This window comes from Saimiri boliviensis, chromosome 1 (assembly GCF_048565385.1).
Source record: "Saimiri boliviensis isolate mSaiBol1 chromosome 1, mSaiBol1.pri, whole genome shotgun sequence".
NCBI lineage: Eukaryota > Metazoa > Chordata > Mammalia > Primates > Cebidae > Saimiri > Saimiri boliviensis.
Genome location: NC_133449.1, coordinates 300,961,333 through 300,977,029, shown reverse-complemented (window position 1 = coordinate 300,977,029; position 15,697 = coordinate 300,961,333). Strand labels below are relative to the sequence as shown.

At 61.4% G+C, this 15,697-nt stretch overlaps 2 long non-coding RNA genes across 2 annotated transcripts; both read left to right on the top strand.

The window, feature by feature from the left end:
* The first annotated feature begins 3,878 nt into the window (after positions 1-3,878).
* LOC141583557 (uncharacterized) lies at positions 3,879-6,207 on the top strand. Its single transcript, XR_012516212.1, has 3 exons — positions 3,879-5,124; positions 5,278-5,387; positions 5,714-6,207. It is a non-coding gene; the product is annotated as an uncharacterized LOC141583557 (long non-coding RNA).
* A 2,359-nt stretch (positions 6,208-8,566) lies between these two features.
* LOC104652102 (uncharacterized) lies at positions 8,567-14,194 on the top strand. The gene is made up of 3 exons (XR_012514329.1): positions 8,567-11,423; positions 11,751-11,874; positions 12,545-14,194. It is a non-coding gene; the product is annotated as an uncharacterized LOC104652102 (long non-coding RNA).
* The last annotated feature ends 1,503 nt before the right edge of the window (positions 14,195-15,697 follow it).

Genomic DNA, 15,697 nt, shown 5'->3' with positions numbered 1-15,697 from the left:
GAGGACGGGGACCCAGCCCCACGGCACAGCGTGGGAGCAGCCGGCCCTGACTGCTGCCTGCCTGGAGGATGCCGACGCCCCAGCTTCCCCAGGGCAGCACAGCGTGTCAGCTGGGACACCCTGCAGCAGGGCGACTGCCTCATACCCAAGGAGGATGCCGCAGACGAGTCCTCGGAGACGGCACCAGGGCCGGGGTCACAGATGACCGCAGAGAGGAAGGAGAAGGCGGGCCAGCGGGGCTGTGGGGCCAGGCAGCCCTCGATGCTTCAGAAGGACGTCCTGCTCACACCGCAGGGGAGGGCTGAGCCACTGCACTGCTTCTGCAGGTGGTCCGTACCTGGAAGCCAAGTGCAATGAGGGGGATGTCCAGCGTGAGGGGCTCCGTGCCCGTGAGGACCCCATGTGCACACGAGGTGGACATCCAGGATGAGGGCTCCATCCCTGTGAGGACCCCACACACACAAGCCAGACGTCCAGGGTGAGGGGCTCCATCCCCGTGAGGACCCCACGTACACATAAGGTGGACATCCACGGTGAGGGGTTCCATCCCCGTGGGGACTCCATGTGCACACAGGACAGATGTCCAGGGTAAGGGGCTCCGTCCCCATGAGAACCCCACGTGCACATGAGGTGGATGTCCAGGGTGAGGGGCTCCGTCCCCATGAGGACCCCACATACACACAAAGTAGACATCCAGGGTGAGGGGCTCTGTCTCCGTGAGGACCCCACATACACCAGGTGGACGTCCAGGGTGAGGGGCTCCATCCCCGTGAGGACCCCACATACACACAAGGTGGACGTCTAGGATGAGGGACTCCGTCCCCATGAGGACCCCACGTGCACACGAGGTGGATGTCCAGCGCTCGGAGGAGCTTTGTCTTGCGGGGTGGCTGCTGGCCACGAGCCTCATCCCTGTGTCGCTTCGTGGTCCTGCTTTGTGGTCCCGCTTCGTGGTCCTGCTTCGTGGTCCCGCTTCACTTCAAGGAACCACGTCCTAGTTCTACCCACCCTCTGCCCTGGCTGAGTCCTGTGACCCTCAGTGTGAGCAGCAGGCAGGTGGCCCCCTGGCTTCCAGCACCAGCAGCTGGGCCCCATCTGGACGCCACTCCCACCGCCCCCGCTGCCAGGGTTCACAGAATGCTGGGAAATGCCGCCCCTGACATGGGCCCCTCTGCCGTCTGAAGTCCAGCCAGCCTGCGGTCAACGGGAAGCCACCTCCCGGGAGGCCCTGGCCAGGCCTCCTCCACACAGAGCACAGGTCAGGCCAGGGCCCGGGTGAGCCAGCAGCCAACCCTCCCCAGCTGGGAGGACTTGGGCTGTGCCGGCCCCGGGACCCCACCTGGCAGGTCGTGAGCTCCTGTGGCTCGCCGATGTGCCGGGAGCCGAGGGGACAGCAGCTCTGCCGCGGCCGCAGCCTGAGGTACTCCTCCCCCAGGACCGGACGCAACGGGCGTCCAGCTGCCCCAGCTCCGCCCGGGCCCAGCGAGGAGTGACCCGGGGTCCCACCACCGGGATCCCTTCCTCATCTCTGGCTTGTCCGTAGCGGCCCTTAGGGGTGGGGGTTTGGCTCTTCCTCCTCCCCACGTGGCTCTTAGCCCCGTGGCTGCCACTAGCGAATCCCCAACGGGGCAACAAAGGTACAGACGTGGGAGGCTTTCAGGGTTTGTTGCAAAACTCCAGCAGCACAAGAAGAAACCCGTCTCCAGACACAGACGGCTGTGGCCAGGCGGGAGATCTCACAGGCACGCCGAGTCTCCACACACCCCACCGTGGCCCGACGGCCACGGGCACACACCCCAGGCCCCTGGCGGGGAGCCGTGGCCTCCCCCAGCCTTGGCCTGTGGGTTCCGTCCCGGCATCTGTAAGTAGACGAGGTGCCAGGCCCTCTGGGGAATTGGGGGGTGGGGGACCGCACCCTCCCACCTGCCCACCTGCCCTCCCGTGGCCTCGTCACCTAGGCCAATGCCAGAGCTTCCTCCCTGTCCCAGCCGATGTATCGTCGTGGCCAGGAGCCGCTTCTGGAACATCCCGAGAGGAGAACCCGTGGCCGGGCGCCGGTAGGGGCAGCTGCCCGAGGCCCCCGGCCCCGCCCCGCAGATCCCCAGCCGGGAGCAGAAAGAGGACGGCGAGCTTTTAACTGGAAGAAAACTGGGGCAAAAGGGGGCAAGTCAAGGAGAAGCGGGGCGGCGCTGTCACTGGCGGGACAGGCACAGGCGGGGCCGAGGCGGGGCGTGGGGCGGCGGCTGGGGCGGAGGCCAGCGCGAGCCCGGTGAGGACCCCCGAGGGGACAGGCCCGGAGGGGCCTTCCATGCGGAGCCCGACTCTCAAGAAAGCATATTGCCTTCCTGGTTTCTAGAACTTTTATGAAACCTCAAGAACATTCCCACTGCCTTTGGTTAACCCTTTGGGTGAGAGTTTATCCTGTTTCACAGCGAATGCAAAGTACCGTAAATACACACACACCGTGTGTCCTGGGCGGCTACTGGGTTAGGGGCTGGAGCTCCCAGGAGGCCACCACCACCCGGGTTCTCGGGGAACCATCTCAACCAGGAGCTTCCTCCACCGAGAGAGAAATCTCCCTCCCTCCTCCCTCCTCCCTCCCTCCCTCCCCTCCTCCCTCCCTCCCTCCCTCCCCCTCCCTCCCCCCCCCCCCCCTCCCTCCCTCCCTCCTCCCTCCCTCCCCCTCCCTCCCCCTCCCTCCCCTCCCTCCCTCCTCCCTCCCCCCCCTCCCTCCCCCTCCCCCCTCCCTCCCCCCCCTCCCCCTCCCTCCCCCCCTCCCTCCCCTCCCTCCCCCCTCCCTCCCCCCTCCCTCCCTCCTCCCTCCCCCCTCCCTCCCCTCCCCCCTCCCTCCCCCCTCCCTCCCTCCTCCCTCCCCCCTCCCTCCCTCCCCCCTCCCTCCCCCCTCCCTCCCCCCTCCCTCCCTCCCTCCCCCCTCCCTCCCCCTCCCTCCCCCCTCCCTCCTCCCTCCCTCCCTCCCTCCCTCCTCCCTCCCTCCCTCCCTCCCTCCTCCCTCCCTCCCCCCTCCCTCCTCCCTCCCTCCCTCCCTCCTCCCTCCCTCCCTCCTCCCTCCCTCCTCCCTCCTCCCTCCCTCCCTCCCTCCCTCCTCCCTCCCTCCCTCCCTCCCTCCTCCCTCCTTCCCTCCCTCCGTCCCTCCTCCCTCCCTCCCTCCTCCCTCCCTCCCTCCCTCCTCCCTCCCTCCCTCCCTCCCCCCTCCCTCCCCCTCCCTCCCCCCTCCCTCCTCCCTCCCTCCCTCCCTCCCTCCTCCCTCCCTCCCTCCCTCCCTCCTCCCTCCCTCCCCCCTCCCTCCTCCCTCCCTCCCCCCTCCCTCCTCCCTCCCTCCCTCCCTCCTCCCTCCCTCCCTCCTCCCTCCCTCCTCCCTCCTCCCTCCCTCCCTCCCTCCCTCCTCCCTCCCTCCCTCCCTCCCTCCTCCCTCCTTCCCTCCCTCCGTCCCTCCTCCCTCCCTCCCTCCTCCCTCTCTCCCTCCCTCCTCCCTCCCTCCCTCCCTCCCTCCTCCCTCCCTCCCTCCTCCCTCCTTCCCTCCCTCCCTCCCTCCTCCCTCCCTCCCTCCTCCCTCCCTCCTTCCTCCCTCCCTCCCTCCCTCCTCCCTCCTTCCCTCTCTCCCTCCCTCCTCCCTCCCCCCCTCCTCCCTCCCTCCTCCCTCCCTCCCTCCTCCCTCCTCCCTCCTCCCTCCCTCCCTCCCTCCCTCCTCCCTCCCTCCCTCCTCCCTCCCTCCTCCCTCCCTCCCTCCCTCCTCCCTCCCTCCTTCCCTCCCTCCCTCCCTCCTCCCTCCCTCCCTCCCTCCTTCCTCCCCCCTTCCCTCCTGCCTCCTCCTCACACCCCGCCCTCCCTGCTCACTCCCCACATCAGTCCTGCTCCACCTGCAAACACCAGCCTGGGACGCCACGCCACGTCCCACTGCCAGCTCCATCCAGATCCGTGCCTGACTCACGGGAAACTCCAGCTGGAGATGATGGTGGGGTGGGAGGAGGTGCCGGTTCGGGGCCTGCGTGTGCAGAGCTGGGGGACCCTGGGCGTGAGCGAGAGAGAGAGTGAGGAGCCACGAGGTCGGCACCACAGTTCCCATTCCCCGTTCTCGGCGGAAGACACAGGAAGTGTGGCGACCACACCTGCAGGTGGGGCAAAGCCAGGAGAACTCGCGCATGGAATATGTCACCACCATCCAAATGGCCTCCTCAGCCTGGAGCAAGGGGCCCACGTCAGTGAGACTGACACGATGCAGGGAAGTCACCAGTCACATTTGGGCTCAGACACTCAGCTGACAAGTAGAAGAGCAGGAAGGCCAAGCTTAATGGTGTTTGTGAAAAAGATCCAAGGGTGTCAGTGGACCACAAGCTCACTAAGAGCCAGCTCTGTGACTCGGTTGCTTAAAAGCCCTGATTCAGCCTCAAGCATCCCAGGGAGAAGGAGCCCCTCAGACCAACGAAGGAAACAATCCTCTCCTCACCAGCCCACACTGGGCAGTGCACACAGGTCACACCCAAGGGTAACAGCCCCATGGCCCGAGGTGGGCATTCCTCATGTTGAGTCTGGTGGTCCTCACGGCACGCGGCACACCCTTCCTTAGTTCTGATTCTACTCTTGCCACTGAGGGGGCAGCAGGTGAGCCCAGGCGGTCAGCTCCAGACCGTGTGCCCAAGCGCTGCCCGCCACGGCCTCCCACGGCGTCCAGCCGTGGCCTTGGTGTCCTCAGAGTGGTGGTCACAGGTCACAGACGCAGGGACCCAGTGTGACAGACACGTCCTGTGGGAACGGGCGCTGAGGCGGGGATGAAAACAGCCCCTGGAAGGGCTTAGCTGGAAAGGGGGCGCAGCTGTTTTCTCCTGGGGCGATGCAGCCGGTTTTCACACTTGGAGGAGGCGGCGGCCAGGCGGAGGCGGAGGAAGCTGGTGACAGCCAGAAGCAGGCCCTCGCCAGACTCTGGTGCTTGTTGGTTCTTTAAAATCGTGAACTGAAGCACGCGGACCGGAGCGTACAGGAGCTTGTTTGCACGGCTGAAAGATGAGTGACCCCCGAAGGGCTCTCAGCCGCACCCCCAAGAGGCGGCCTGGATGCCTGCCCTGGTCAACCCCTCTTCCCGCTGCCCGAATCAGCCTGATCTGGAAGGTACGTTTTTACCCAGACCCCTGCGGGTGACATTGCTTGGTGTCACCCAGTTTTGGTCTCTGGGATGGGGTTTCCCTCGGTGTTTAGCGACCTGTGTTCCCCGGCGTTGTGTTCCTGAGAGTCCCCGGGCTGACGGGCGCCTGCCTCTGTCAGGGACGCAGCGGCGCTGGGGACAGGCTTCCGTGTCTATCCGTTCTGCACCGTGGAAGCCCCTGCCTTGCCTGGCGGTGACAGGACGCTCTGCCCGTGGCCTGGACACCCTCGTGAGTGCCCCTCCAGCATCCGGTGCCCCCGCGGGCTGGTCGCCCAGTGCTGACAACGTCTTCTAAAGTGGCTGTAAACTCCGTCCGCGCCCACATGTGGGGCCCTCCTGCCCCTCACCCGCGGCCTGGACGCCGCCTGACTGCTTAGCTTTGGCAGATACTGTTGAAATAAATGGTCTAATTGTTTTTAATTTCCGTTTACCTGACTTCTAATGAGGCTGATTTGGCTGAATTTTGGGGCTTCTGTATGTGCCCGAATGTTCGTACTTTGTTGATTGGGATTGTGGTGAAGGCACAGAGGTATTCGGAGAACTGTGTCTTTACAGCCGGACCCCCTCCGCCCACGTGGTCACCTCAGCCGGTCACCTCAGCCGGACCCCCTCACCCACGAGGTCACCGCAGCCGGACACCCCTCCGCCCACACGGTCACCTCAGCCGGTCACCTCAGCCAGACCCCCTCACCCATGAGGTCACTGCAGCCGGACCCCCTCCGCCCACACGGTCACCTCAGCCGGACCCCCTCACCCACGCGGTCACCTCAGCCGGACCCCCCACCCACACGGTCACCTCAACCGGACCCCCTCAGCCCATGCGGTCACCTCAGCTGGACCCCCTCCGCCCACACGGTCACTGCAGCCAGTCACTGCAGCCGGACCCCCTCCGCCCACACGGTCACCTCAGCCGGTCACCTCAGCCGGACCCCCTCCGCCCACGTGGTCACCTCAGCCGGACCCCCTCACCCACGAGGTCACCGCAGCCGGACACCCCTCCGCCCACGCGGTCACCTCAGCCGGACCCCCTCACCCACGAGGTCACTGCAGCCGGACCCCCCTCTGCCCACGCGGTCACCTCAGCCGGACCCCCTCACCCACGAGGTCACTGCAGCCGGACCCCCCTCCGCCCACGCGGTCACCTCAGCCGGACCCCCTCACCCACGAGGTCACCGCAGCTGGACCCCCCTCCACCCACGCAGTCACCTCAGCCGGACCCCCTCACCCACGAGGTCACCGCAGCTGGACCCCCCTCCGCCCACGCGGTCACCTCAGCCGGACCCCCTCACCCACGCGGTCGCCTCTCCCCGCATGCAGATCTTCACTCCTGTCTCAGTGAAGTTTCGCAGTGTTTCCCTCAATAGGTCTGTGTCTCTTTTATTCGATTTTTACAGTTTAAATGCTTTTTTCTGTGGGGCTCAGGGGCTCAGGTCAGCACTTTGGGAGGCTGAGGAGGGTGGATCACGAGGTCGGGAGTTAGAGACCAGCTTGGTCAACCTGGTGAAGCCCCATCTCTAGTAAAAACACAAACGTGAGCCTGGCGTGGCGGCGGCAGCTGCAGTCCCAGCTCCTCCGGGAGGCTGAGGCAGGAGAATCGCTGGACACCCGCTGCGGAGGCTGCGGTGAGCCGAGATCACATCGCCGCCCTCCAGCCTGAGCAACAGGGCGAGGCTCGTCTCAAAAACATAAACACTTTCTTCAGGAAGATGGAAATGCGATTGATCGTGAGTGCTGGGCTTGCTACGTTTTATTGTAACTAATAAGGTGGGTGTGAACCCTGCCGCGTTTCTGTGCTTGTGTCTTGTTTCTCACTGTGTTATCTTCTCCCGTTTGTGACTATGCTGCTGTGGCCGTCACCCCGCTCCTTCCACAGCCACGTCAGTTCCTCTCGGGGCCTCACCGCGCAATCGACAGGGTCACCCTCCACATCCGCACCGTGGCCTCCGGTCTGGGCAACGGCAATTCGGCTTCAATGTGAGTTTTGGGAGGGAGTCTAACCGTGCAGCCGCGGTTTGCGAGGGGCCTTCGTCTCCTTTCCAGAGGGTGTTGAATTATCTCCCTACAAATGCTTTGTCTGTCTCTGGGAGGGTCTCTGTCTCTCCGTTTTCCTACGTCTCTGTCTCTCTCTGTCTTTCTCTGTCTCTCTGTTTTCCTATGTCTCTGTCTCTCTCTGTCTTTCTCTGTCTCTCTGTTTTTCTATGTCTCTGTCTCTCTCTGTCTCTCTGTTTTCCTATGTCTCTGTCTCTCTCCGTCTCTCTGTTTTCCTATGTCTCTGTCTCTCTCTGTCTTTCTCTGTCTCTCTGTTTTCCTATGTCTCTGTCTCTCTCTGTCTTTCTCTGTCTCTCGGTTTTTATATGTCTCTGTCTCTCTGTTTTCCTATGTCTCTGTCTCTCTCTGTCTCTGTTTTCCTATGTCTCTGTCTCTCTCTGTCTTTCTCTGTCTCTCTGTTTTCCTATGTCTCTGTCTCTCTCTGTCTCTCTGTTTTCCTATGTCTCTGTCTTTCTCCGTCTCTCTGTTTTCCTATGTCTCTGTCTCTCTCTGTCTTTCTCTGTCTCTCGGTTTTTCTATGTCTCTGTCTCTCTCTGTCTCTCTGTTTTCCTATGTCTCTGTCTCTCTCCGTCTCTCTGTTTTCCTATGTCTCTGTCTCTCTCTGTCTCTGTTTTCCTATGTCTCTGTCTCTCTCTGTCTCTCTGTTTTCCTATGTCTCTGTCTCTCTCTGTCTCTCTGTTTTCCTATGTCTCTGTCTTTCTCCGTCTCTCTGTTTTCCTATGTCTCTGTCTCTCTCTGTCTTTCTCTGTCTCTCGGTTTTTCTATGTCTCTGTCTCTCTCTGTCTCTCTGTTTTCCTATGTCTCTGTCTCTCTCCGTCTCTCTGTTTTCCTATGTCTCTGTCTCTCTCTGTCTCTGTTTTCCTATGTCTCTGTCTCTCTCTGTCTCTCTGTTTTCCTATGTCTCTGTCTCTCTCTGTCTCTCTGTTTTCCTATGTCTCTGTCTTTCTCCGTCTCTCTGTTTTCCTATGTCTCTGTCTCTCTCTGTCTTTCTCTGTCTCTCGGTTTTTCTATGTCTCTGTCTCTCTCTGTCTCTCTGTTTTCCTATGTCTCTGTCTCTCTCCGTCTCTCTGTTTTCCTATGTCTCTGTCTCTCTCTGTCTCTGTTTTCCTATGTCTCTGTCTCTCTCTGTCTCTCTGTTTTCCTATGTCTCTGTCTCTCTCTGTCTTTCTCTGTCTCTCGGTTTTTATATGTCTCTGTCTCTCTGTTTTCCTATGTCTCTGTCTCTCTCTGTCTCTCTCTGTCTCTCTGTTTTCCTATGTCTCTGTCTCTCTCTGTCTCTGTTTTCCTATGTCTCTGTCTCTCTGTTTTCCTATGTCTCTGTCTCTCTCTGTTTTCCTATGTCTCTGTCTCTCTGTTTTCTTATGTCTCTGTCTCTCTCTGTCTCTGTTTTCTTATGTCTCTGTCTCTCTCTGTCTCTGTTTTCCTGTGTCTCTGTCTCTCTCTGTCTCTCTGTTTTCCTATGTCTCTGTCTCTCTGTCTTTCTCTGCCCCTGTGTCTCCGACGCTGTCTCGGGCTCTCGGGCTCTCCCTCACAGGAACGGCGGCCACAGCTCTCTCGGAATGCTGGACGGCAGCGTGTTGGGAAGTCTGTCCGCCGTCTGGGCTGAGGGCAGCCTCTCTGTCTCGCCGTTTAGCGCCGTAGTGTATTTGCTGAAGGTTTTTTGGAGACAAACTTTATCCAGTTCAGGAAACTCCTTTCTGTTCTTAGCCTGCTGGTAACTTTTTCGTGACCGGCCGTCAAATGCTGCAGGTGCCACTCTGCCTTGGTGCAGGTGCCACGTGGGTTTCTTCTTGGCTTGGCGAGCAGGGCTCCAGGAAGGTGGGGCCCGTGTCCGTGTTCACTGCTGAGCCCACTGCCTGGAAGTCACTGTTTACGAAACACCTGGTGCGTCTGGCTCCGCTCTGAGCCTCGACGTCCTCATCTGGAAAACGGGTCCCTCTCGGTGATCTGGGCTGGAAACCTGGGATGCAGGGCAGAGCCAGCTGGGCTGGAGGTGGAGGTGACAGCAGGGACCAGAGGCCACTGTGGCACAGCAGGGGAGTGAGGGGCCGGCACTGGCCATGGGGCCTCTGACGGACCTCTGCTCTCCTGCTGAGCGCCCAGGAGATGTCCCAGAAAGGACGGCAGCTCCATTGAGATCTTGAATCTCAGAGACGACCTTCAGAGAACCCCTCCCAGGGCTCTGACACGAGGTGCCCACGGGGTCTTCAACTCACCTGTGAACACCTGGGGTCCTCTGAGGGCAACTCTGCACCCCCCTGCAGTTCCATGGCAGTGGGAGCCCAGCAGGACTGGGGGCTGAGGACCCTCCGGTGCGGCTCAGGACCATGGAAGGGGCAGGGGAGGCGAGGGGCTCCCTGCAGAAAATGCCAGCCCTCCCCGAAAGACTCTTCAGGGCTGCGGGCGGACGTGGGTGGAAACCCACCCACCTGCTTCAATCCTGACCTCGCTCACAGATCTGCGCCTCCCTTTGAAGTCCGCTTAGGTCTCGCCCTGCCTTGGAGCTCCTATGCCCGTGAGTGGGGCAGAAATTCCCAGCGTCCTCGTGGGGAGGGTCTCGGGGCTCAAAGCTCCAGCCAAGAGCGACTAGGGCTCCGGCGTTTCATAAATAATTACACATTCCTTCAACTCTCACAAAGCCAAGAGAAAACAAACCCGCAATGCCGAGATTCCTGGAATGACTTCCAGTGACCTGGGCCAGGCGGAGGCGGGGTCAGCTGGGTGGGACTCGGGACAGTCCCCTTTCCCCTTTCTCTCTTCATTTCCTGGGCACCAGTCCCCTTTCTTGTGGCATTTTAGTTAAAAGACCTGAAAGGGGAATGAAAGGCACTTGAGGACTGTGGTGCCCGTCAGGGCCCCGGACGGTGGGGAAGCCTGCCCGGTCCTGGACAACCCCATGGAGCTGTACCCTGGCACTGACCTCAAGGAGAACCCACAGAGGCTGCGGTCTCCATTCACTGTGTCCCCTCCAGGGTTGCTTTAGGTGTGAGAGTCTCCTTTGGACGCCCCAGGAATTGCCTCTGACCCCCAGTCTGGAGCTCCTGTTCTGAGCAGGGGCCCTGGGATTGCCCTTGAGCCCCTGCCCTGAGCTCCTGCTCCGAACAGGGGGCATCCCTGGATGTGCCCTCATTCCTTTGAGGTTTGCTGTGGCTCGCACCGCAGCTTAATCCGACTCACCCCAGCCGGCTAGGGCGGTTTCCTGTTACAAACACAGGCTTAGTTTTAAGATCAAACAACTGTTTTGGTTCTGGTCTGATCTCGCGGGGGGTGTGGTGCCACTCCCGGTGCAGCCCGGCCAAGGGGTGATGTCAGGTCATGTTGGCTTCATCGCCGAGCACTGTAGCCTCCTCTGTGTCCACCGTCCCCACCCAGCCGCCCCCTCTAGCCGCTGTGCCCCAGGTTCCACTCAGCAGTGGGTCATCGGCCCCTCTGCCATCCTCGCCACGGATGCCCAGCCTTATTTGTTTGGGGTATGTCTGGGCCATTCCACCCACTCCTCCTGAGGGCTCTCCTCTCCCCTGCCCCGTGTGGTCGGCGTCCATCTCTGAAGTGCAGGAAGCAGGAAGCAAAGCCTGCTTTTGGGAAGGACCCTGGGCTCTGGCCAGGACGGCTTTGGGGCTAAGCCAGAAAGGAGGGCGTGTGGAAGCCGTTTGGGATGCCAGGTCAGAGGGGAGGGGGCTGCTCACACGGGGCCATTGTATTGTAAATTTTCAGGGCTCCCTTCTACCCTTCTTCTCTGGCTAGCTTTCTAGCAAGGCCAAGACGTGACATTCTCATTCTGTTTGGAGCAGGATGAGGGGCTTGTGTCCTAACACCGCCAAGTGTGGACGGGGCTGGGAACTGCACATGGCTGCCACCTGCTGCGGGGGTGGCGCCCGGGAGTGTCCCTCGGAGAATGTCAGGCTGGCAGGGCGAGTGAGGTCCAGCCATGGGGCCCCTGCTCAGCCCCGAGGACGCCCACCCTCCCCACACTGGCACAGGGTCTCAGCGAGAGACTTCGGCACTCGGGGAAAGGCCATTTTGTCATTGACTGGAAGTTTCTCAAGAAAGCATTTTCCATTCGCGTTTCCACGGAGGTCGGCTTTGCTGGAGACCACAGGACCCTGCCCTCCACCAGACGCAGTGTGCAGAGGCGTGTGCCCGAAACCGAAATGCGGCATCACACGGCTCTTTCATCTGGAGCCAAACTCTCGGGAAACAAACCAGACAGACGCAGGTACGTGCTCAGCTCTGCAGCTGCGGTTTGGTTCATGACTAGGGCCGTGCAGATGCCTGGTAACCCAGCTGAGCCTCGCCACGCCTCCGGGGAACATGGCGCTGGGAGCCTGAGGGCTGGGAGCAGGTGCCCGGGAGAGCTTGGGTGGCTCTGGATGGACTGGATGTTCCCGCTGTGGCGCTGCTGTCTAGGGGGAGGAAAAGCAGCGTGGATGGGAAACAGAGCAGGCGCGTTCTGTCCAATGAACCCACACGTGGGCGGCTGCGTTCAGTGCTCCCCGGCTCGGGGACCCTAAGCCGTAAGCTGAACACCACATTCGAAAGCCAGGGCGGTCACGACACCCGCGTGCGGCGTCCAAAGGCTAACTCGAGGCTGCGGTCCCTGCTGAGCACGCGGTCATTCAACCTGGGGAAGCGATGCCGGGAGACTCTTCTATTCAGATGACGTGAGGGTAAGGGGCAGAGAATGCCAGCGGTTGCACCTGACAAGTCTCCGGGCATTTGGCCAAGGGCAGAGCTCGGCTCCCCACCCCTACCCCTGCCCCCCACAGGACAAACCCCCTTTGGTCTCCAAGTCCAACTGATCTCACACTCACACAGCAGGACAGCCACTTTCCAACCCCAAAAGGCCACTCCCCCACAATGGGGCCAGGACAGAGATGATCATAGTCCTCAAGCCACTATGGGAACTTGGGTCACAAAGTGCCCCAATGCCCAGTTTTCCCCCCACCTGTTCCCCCTCCCCCCGGGAAATGGCTCCATGTTGGCAGTGTGAGGCATCAAATAGCTGAGACTTGGGGAGTGCCTGTGGCCAAGTCAGGGAACTGCCTGCCAGCCAGGCCCAAATTGAAGATGATGGCCAGGGCTCCAGGCATCAGGACCCCAGTGGGCTGCCAAGTCATCAGGCCATAAAAGTGTGGGGCCAGCCAGGGTTTCAGAGGCAGCTCTTCCACTGTCACTCCGATGCTGTGAAGAGAGCCCAGGGCTGCAGGTGGGGAGGGTGTGTGTGCGTCCCCCAATGGAGGTGACGCCTGGGGCTCTCCTTCCTGCTGCCCAAGTCAGATGCCACTCTGCTGGCCCATCTCCCGTGCCACGCCACCCCCCATTCCCTTCTCACCGCAGGAAGCTCCCTCATCCTCATAAAAGCAAGAGGGCCACCTCCACACCGTCCTGCTTTTCTGGACGCCATGACCAGGATGGGACAGGACCCAAGAACCCACACATGAGACCACACTAAGACCCTAAAGAGTCTGAGCTTCTCCAGAGCGGCTGCTGACTCATGCACACCCGGCCTGGTGTGCCCACCCCACCCAGTATGCTCCTTGCCCGGTGAGTGTCCCCTTCCGGTGAGTGGCCCCCACCCAGTGAGTGCCCCCCACCCACTGAGTGCCCCCCAGCCGGTGAGTGCTCCCCGCCATGTGAGTGTTCCCCGTCTGGTGTGAGAGCCCACCTGGTCTTCCCCCCCGCCCACCTGGTGTGAGCGCCCAGGTCAGCTAGGCTGCAGCGTTCTCAGGAAGTCCAGGCACCCGCCCCAGCCCCTGGCGACCCTCTTCTCAGCAGGTCTGAACCTAGAGCCACACGGGGCATCCCCAGCACTTCCTGCCCCTGGGATTCCCATTCCTGATTCACCTGAGCCCAGACCACACGTGGCAGACAGGTTCCGGCCCAGACCCGACGCCTCCATCTGCTTGGGCCACTGGCTTCCCTCAGACACTGACCCTCAGAACAGACGGTTTCCTGCAAACCTGTGCCACCCCGTTTTGTCCAGTAAATGCTGTTATTTGTAAGCAGCTCGATGATGTGGTTTTCCTGGCTTTGCCGCACGTCACCCCCGAGGCTGCGGCTCCGCTGCTGCTGCCCGCGCTCGCCCCGTGGCTCCTGCAGAGGCCTCCTCCCCACCCTCGACTCACAGTAGCCACGCGGGCTGGGCTTCTCTCCTCTGCCACCTCCTCCCATGTCACCTTGTGATGATGACAGAGGGCCCAGGGGACTGCGGTCATCATCCCTGCTTGTGGTGCTGGGACTCAGAGCTGCAGCCTCCGCCCTAGTGCGTGGCTGTGCGTGGGATGCGGGGTTGTGGGGGCGGGATGCGGGATGGGGTGGCCACGCTCCAGCCATCAGCGGGCCTTTGACACCGTTTTGAATCTTCCCATGATGCTGTGATGATTCTAACTAACTCCTTAGGTTCCACTCCTAGGAACAGACCTCGGAGGTCAGGAGGTGAGAGCTTCCAACCCGCTCGGCCGAAGCTTCAGAGCGCACGTGCCGTTTCTCTGCCTTTGCCTCCTGTCTTTCCATTGAGGTAACCAGCTGTTCCCTGCTCCTGTCTGGGCTGTGGCGGGCAGCCTGTCTCCTGCAGACGACACCCCCAGAACTGCCCCAGGCTCCACACGACACCATCCGGCATCAGGACCTGCCAGGCACCCTCTCTCAGCATGGCCACAGCCACCACGTGGACTAAAGGCACAGAGTCTCCCTGCCAGGTGGGAGGGCACGGCTGCATGGGGCTGTCCGCTCTCACTGATCCCTGGAGCTCTAACGTCCTCAGGGTCCCGGGGCCCACTTCTGCCCAGCAGCACTGGGTCACAGGAGCCCAGCTTCAGGTGCAGACAAGGACCCAAAGTCAGCCCCAGCTCCTCTGATGCTGAACTTCGGCGGACCTCAGCGTTTCCAGGCGAGCTCCAGCCGCAGGGTCCCTGGAGGCGCTGCACAGGACCAGCTCCCTGCTGGGCCCCTCGACGCCATCCTGAAAAGGGGTTCTTAGTCTTCCCATTTTGCTATGATAATAAAAATTATATCTTTAATAGATATTATTTTACATGTGAAACAAACACAGTCATATCATTATTACTTAAAACTTCAGCAGATGAGGGCAGGACTCCAGGTGTTCCGTGCCCAGCGGGTCCTGCAGGCCCGGAGCCTCCGACCCTGCCACTCACTCAGGTCCACAGTCGCCATTCACCCCATGCACCCACACCCATTGCCTGGCGACGGCCTGCCCAGCCCCGCCCACGACACGAGGCGGCCACTCCAGGTTCCTGAAGGACTAGCTGAGGAGCTGGAGGGCAGCCGGCTCCCAGGCCTGGCCCCGCCATGTCAGCAGAGCGCTTCAGTGCAGCTCCAACACCCTTGCTGAAGACAGCGGCCTCGGGAGCCTGTTTGGGGGCATGGGAGAGTCTACCGGGCTCACAGGGGCCCCACGTGCTGCAGACGCGCTGCCCACAGATACGGCCACTTCGCCTGGTGTCAGCCGGAGGCAAGACAGTGGGCTGGAGGTCATAGAACGGGAGGAGGAACGCCCATCCTGAGGGTGTCTTGTAATCATTTGGGGTAACAGACCCGTGAGTGTGGCGAGCCCTCCCTGACCCAACACATGCATCCCTGAGATGAGAGTGTGGGCCAATAACTCCAGATACATGAACACACACACGCCTCCACGGGGAAGCAACGCAAGGAACTCCCAACGTCTGTCTTGTCAGAGAAGCCGGTGCGCGTCAGGAAGAAGCCACTGATAGACGTGTGCCTGTGAATGCAGAGACTCCCCTGATACGAGGGAGGAAGAGGAGGGTGAGGATGGGAATGAGGATGAAGGATGAGGGTGAAGATGCGGATGGGATTAGGATGAGGATGAGGCTGAATTATGAAGGATCAGGGTGGGTATGGAGAATGAGGATGAGGAAGGGCTTTAGGATGAGGATGAGGATGGAGGATGAGGGTGAGGATGGAGGTGAGGATCAGGAAGAGGATGAGGATGGGATAAGCATGAGGATACAGATGAGATTAGGGAATGCGGATGGGCGTGAGGGCGAGAATGTGAACGGGTGACCTCTGAATCCAATGGTGAGTGTCCTCCTAGCGGAAAACAGGACACACGGATACACAGGAAGGCGGCCATGTGGTCAGGGAGGGAGAGGTGGAGCAGTGTGGCCAAAGCCCAGGAACAGCTGGGGCCCCAGAGGCTGGGAGAGGCAGGAAGTGTCCTTCCCTGGAGCCTCTGGAGGGAGCTCAACCCTGCAGATCAAACCTGCTGATTTCAGATGTGACCTCCATGGCCGTGGGAGAAGGCGCGTCTGCTGCTCAAGCCTCAGCCTGTGGTGCTTTGTTACGGCAGCCCTGGGACACTGGTGCCCCCATCCTGCTGCCAGGAGTGAGGAGGGGCCCTGGGTCAGAGTGATGAGGTCGGGGCTGGGATGTTCCAGGCTTCCCAGTGGCCCGTGGCGTCCCACCAGCCCGAGTTCATCTGGCTAAGGCAGCTCACAGCTCTCCAGGGCTCGT